The sequence below is a fragment of the Sceloporus undulatus genome, chromosome 3 (assembly GCF_019175285.1).
Source record: "Sceloporus undulatus isolate JIND9_A2432 ecotype Alabama chromosome 3, SceUnd_v1.1, whole genome shotgun sequence".
NCBI lineage: Eukaryota > Metazoa > Chordata > Lepidosauria > Squamata > Phrynosomatidae > Sceloporus > Sceloporus undulatus.
The window spans coordinates 10,743,564-10,749,190 of NC_056524.1; positions in this window are offsets into that span (position 1 = coordinate 10,743,564).

Genomic DNA, 5,627 nt, shown 5'->3' on the forward strand with positions numbered 1-5,627 from the left:
TGAATTTGTTTTATTTATATACCGCTATTCCAAAGATCATAGCGGTGAACAGCAAGTAAGCTAATTAGCAAGTAAGCTAATTTGCCCCAACAGTCTGGGTACTCATTTTAGCAACCTCGGAAGGATGCAAGCCTGAGTCGAGCTTGGGCCCTTTTTCTGGTCTTGAACTCGCAACCTTCTGGTTTCGAGTGAATGGCTGCAGATTTAACCACTGCGCCACCAGGGTTCCATGACGCCACCAGGGCTCCAATATCTAGAAACATGAGAGACCTTTATTCCCCACTACATTCTGATGGTATGTCCTAGGAAAAACTATATCACACCATTCTACCAAAGTATTAGATCAGTGCCAAGTGGCTTGGATCAGATCAGCCAATGAGAACTTTCCAGATATGATTGTGGGAAATGTTGCTTAACTAGGGCCAATTTCAATTATGTTACTTTTCCTGTTGATTAAACATCTCCAAAGGCATTTATTCTCCCCACCTTTCATTTGTCTCGGTGCTAGATCGCAAGGTCTGTCCACAGTACTGTTGATTTAGTCCAGTATTTTATGCTTCTCAGTTTAATAAACCTTCCAATTCTCCTGCCACATTTCAATCAAAAGAAAAAGAGAGAGAGAGAAAAGAGGGGAAGGGTCTCCAGGAGGAATAATATCTCTTTGGTATGGCACTCCATTCCTATTAACACTGCAAACAGACCTCCGCAGATGAATAATTCAAAATCCAAACGAACCGTCAAAGATTCACTCCCCAGTCACGTTCATTCAACACACCATTTTCATGGCAAATATTGGGGATCGAGGGACAAGAGTAAATACACTCAAAATTCAGGACACTTTTGTGACTAGATCCTTCCTGGAAATAGAAGAGTTCACTGTAGCAATGAAAAGTACATAGCAGATTTCCATAGCTTTGCATACGTAATGAAATGATATGAAGGAGGAGGAAGGATTCAGTCCTGTTAGTAAGAACATTTCTAAATCAAGGAGAGTATTAGTTCCACTTTCTCTGTAACTAGTCAGACCTCATGTGGAATACACTGACCATACACAGCAGCTGTACTTCTAGACAAAGAGCTCCTGACATTCACAATTTAAAAGATGCAGCTTGTCCATCTTTTTTTCCCCTTAATGGATTTTTTTCCAAAATAAGGGGGACAATTGGGAAACATGAGAGGACTTCAGTTGTAAGCCACTGTGAGTCCCATCTGAGATTAAATCAAATAAATAAATAAATCTGAAGATGATTATATCTCAGAAACATCCATGACTAAGGTACAGGGATTACATAGAAAATATCAGCTGATGAAAGCACTCCAGCATTTTACTGTTGAGATAGAACCACTAAAACCTTCCCAGTTCCATCTTTACAAAATTAAGCAATTTTTATCTTTGGGGGAAACTGCAGTGCTCCACATTCTCCATCTTCTGTCTTGATCTTCCCCACCATTGACCCAGAAATGATGAACTAATGTCATGGGCTTAAGCAAACCATTCTCAGTTCCCATGTTTGTTCTATCTGTCTGTCTCTCTATCTATCTATCAATCTAGCAATCAAAGAATCATAGAATCATAGAGTTGGAAGAGTCCACAAGGGCCATCCAGTCCAATCATCTACAGTTATCTTTTATCACACCTTTCTCCTGATATGAGACCCAAGGCAGCTAGCAACAAGGCTAAAACGAGATAGAGCTAAACACTTTCCCCACCTTGCCTGGCTTTGGCACTGTTCCGGTGAATCACTCAGCCTCCTAATCTCGCAAGGGAACATGATGATAAAAATCATGTGGCGATAAAAAGAAAAGTTAAATGCCATCACAAAAGTTTATGTCAACAGAGTCATTCCCATATTCAGTGGTCCACAAACTTTTTTGGCCTATCACCCCTTTTCCTTTTAGGTGGCTATCCCAGCATACACACACCCCAGAGCATATTGTTTTTATATTAGGTCTGCTGTTCTCTATGTAGTCATGCAGGTCACATGACCACAGAATTGTCTCTGGCAATACTGGCTCCCTCAGCTTAGTAATGGAAATGAGCATCACCCCCTACAGTCGTACACAACTAGACAATCTTGTCAAGGGAAAGCGATTACCTTTGCCTTTTCTACTGCAAGTTCAAAACAACCAACCTTGGTTGCTGCTCCCTTTGCACCCAGGCACCTTGAGAGCAGCAACCAAACAGCTGCCTGAGCAGCGACCAAGAAGTTTCTTGCTTGTGCAAGCCTTGCAGCTAAGGCCAACACAGGTGAGAGGCTTCTTGGCTGCTGTTTGACTGGCTGCTCAGTCACTGCTCCCTTTGAGCCCTGTCATCCTGGAGCAGCAACTGAGCAGCTGGCCGAGCAGTGACAGGGTAACCTCTCATCCAAGCCGGCCTTGCAGCAAAGCCAGTGCAGATAATAGGGTGACCAGGTACAAGGGAGAAGTTTCTCTCTAGAGAGAAAGGATTCTCAGTCCTTCATCAGGGCAGAGAAAGGTGCAGCCATTGTGTGTGTTTACAGAGGTCACATGTTCTGGACTGGAGACTGGTGTGGGCCAGAAAGGGAGAGATTTTAACTACATGATCCATTCCAAGACAAAGGACTCTTTCCAAGAATCAAGCACAGATACCCCTTCCCCAGAGACATGTCTTCCCCACACAGCGTCAAGTGTCCACTCGCCCACAAAAAAAAATGGTTTCTTCTGCTACCTCTTCTCTCAGGCTCTCTGATGAAAGAAAGCAGGGACAGCAGTGCAACTCCAACCTGCTAGCCAAGTCCCAGGAAAGCTCACAAAGCTTAAGCATAGTTTGAAATATTTTTTGCCATAATTTCTTCCCCACCACCATGTGCTCTATCTCTTTGCTCCAGTCTGTCCCAAAATGGTGCCACTCTGAGTCACAGAAGAGGTGGCCTCATGAGAGTTTCCCAACTGCCACTACTAGCAAAAGATGCCAGTAACGTAGCAAACTCACATGTAAGGACATTTCTAAATCATGGCAAAGAGTGGGAGGTAGCACTACATAATATGATCAGCCAGGGTGTGCGGTGGTTTTCTGGGGACCCTGAAAAGAGGTTTAACATAATCCCCATCCACACTATGGTCCTGAAGACTGCTGGTTCCCCTTGTCTTTCCTGCACACCAGTACTTTTCTTCTTTCAGTTATTATTCATCCACCCTTTAACATTTATTTAAAAAGAACCTCCAAGCTTTGTTCCAATCATTTCTAAGTCCCTTTGTTTCATTCAGATGGCTTCCAATCTCTCAATCCCAGGTAGCCTTACCAAGTGGCCAAGAAATTTTCAAGCACAGTATGGTGAGAGGACATATGTAATTGCATGTAAAGGATTATGCATCAGGGCAGACAGCTACTCTAGGAGCAGAAATGTTTTCCAGCAGCAATGGGAACTATTAGCAGCAACAGGCACCACTTTTGATCAGGAAGCAACAGAGGTGTGAAGCATCAATGTAATGCCTGGAGTGCATCATTTAAAACCTATCTGGAAGTCAGTGTGAAGCTTGTGAGTCATTAGGAAAATACACACATTACTTAAGAAAAAGCAGTGTTCCAGCCCAGCTTGATATTTTTGCAATACATAGCCACAACTGTTGATTGTGACTTAGCTTCATCACAGGGCCAATAAACAAGGCCTCTTTATTATCAAAATATCATGTTTAATATTGCATGTTGTTTGGACTCCCTGAGACTCTGCTCATATTTAGATGACTGAAATCATAAGGGACTAGGCAATCATATTGCCTTTTTTAGAAGCTCCATGGCCAGTACTAACATGAAGATGTCCTATCTTCTGGGATGAGTGGTAGCTATTTTATAACTGCTTTGGCCTGAAGCTACTGAGTAGAAAGTGTCAAAAGCATCACATCTCTCTTGCATGGGATGAACTGTTTATCCCATTTAGTGGTTCCCAACCTGTGCTCTGAAGAGCCCTTAGGGCTCTGTATGCACTTCCCAGGTGCTCCGTGGCCACTCCAGGAAAATGAAAGAAATAAAAATTGAAAGAAATTAAAGAATAACAAACAAAAAGTAACACTACTCCTAAACACCATTAATTTGTAAGACATGGGGTAGGCCTCTTAGGGGCTCTGCCATAGAAATTAATTTTAAAAAGGGCTCCACGAGTCAAAAGGGTTGGGAACACCTGCTCTAAAGAAATGAGTGCCAAGAGAAAAATCTCTCCAGCCCAACTGTGGCAAAGAAGGTGATTACACTCACCAGGACATCACAGTAAAACCCACGATGCTCAATTAAGTCAAAGAACACCAGAAGCCCTTCAAATTATTTTTTAAAGCTGTATGTGGAAGCATTGGGAAGCTGCTACTTTAAGACATTCTGACTGACAGAAACAATGTCTTTTACAAGCACTAGTGGTGTAGCCCTCAATTGGACAAGTGGCATGCTGGCCTACTTTCTTATGCCCATGCTCAGGAGGAGGACTAGACTTCACTCTGAGTAGCCTTATTATTATTATTATTATTATTATTATTATTATTATTATCCCGCTCTTTTCCCAAACCTGGGATTTAGGGCAGCTCACAACATTAAAAAAAATACAATTAAAATCATACAAGAATAGTACATTAAAATAGAATTAAATTATTACAATATTAAAACAAGTTATAAGTTAAAAGGATAAAATTAAATTAAAAAGATAAAAATGTTAAAAATATTTTAAAACAGTGCAACAACATCTCATCCCCTGTTTTAAAAACTTTCTGTTTCTAATGCTTGTCTAAACAGGTAAGTCTTAGCCTGGTGGCGGAAGGATGACAAAAAGAGGGCCATTCTGTCTTCCCTAGGCAGAGAGTTTCACAGTCTAGAGCAGGGGTAGGCAACCTTTTTGAGCCGGGGGCCGGGTTGCTGTCCCTCAGACAACTGGGGGGCCAAAGCCAAAATAATATAGGACATTTTCAAATGTAGGACACATTTTTAAAAATGGAGGACATGCGAAACAATTTGATGATTTTTTTAAAAAGTTAATATAAATGTATGTTTGTTAGGCATGATCAAAATGGAGGACATTTGGACCTCAGAAGCTGGCTGATATCAATATCACCATCATCATCATCATCATCATCATCATCATCATCATCATCATCATCATCATCATCATCATCACTATCATTGTTACAGCAGACCTTTTAGCATTAAATGCACCGAAAATACACACAAATGCACTTTGGAAAGTCACACTCACCAAATGGAATGGAAATCCTCCTCCTCCTCCTCCTCCTCCTGCTCCTTCCTTCCTCCCCCCTCCTCCTTCTCCTTTCTTCCTCCTCCTCCCTCTTCCTCCTCTCCTCCTTCCTTCCTCCCTCCTCCTCCTTCTCTTCCTTCCTCTTCCTCCTGCTCCTTCCTTCCTACCTCCTCCACCTCCTCCTCCTCTTCCCCCGCCCCCTCCGTCCCCTGCCCACGGCTGTCAGGCAGCCGTGGGAAGGGAGGGAAAGGGCAGGAGGACCCCCGCCCCTTTCCCTTCCTCTCCACGGCTGTCTGGCAGCCACGGGAAGGGAGGGAAGGAGGAGGAGCTCTTTGGCCCTGCCCTCCCACTCGCCGGCGGATGGAGCCAGGCAGGGCCAAGGAGCCTTGCTCGAGCGGGGCTCTTTGGCCCTGCCCGCCCGCTCACCGGCGG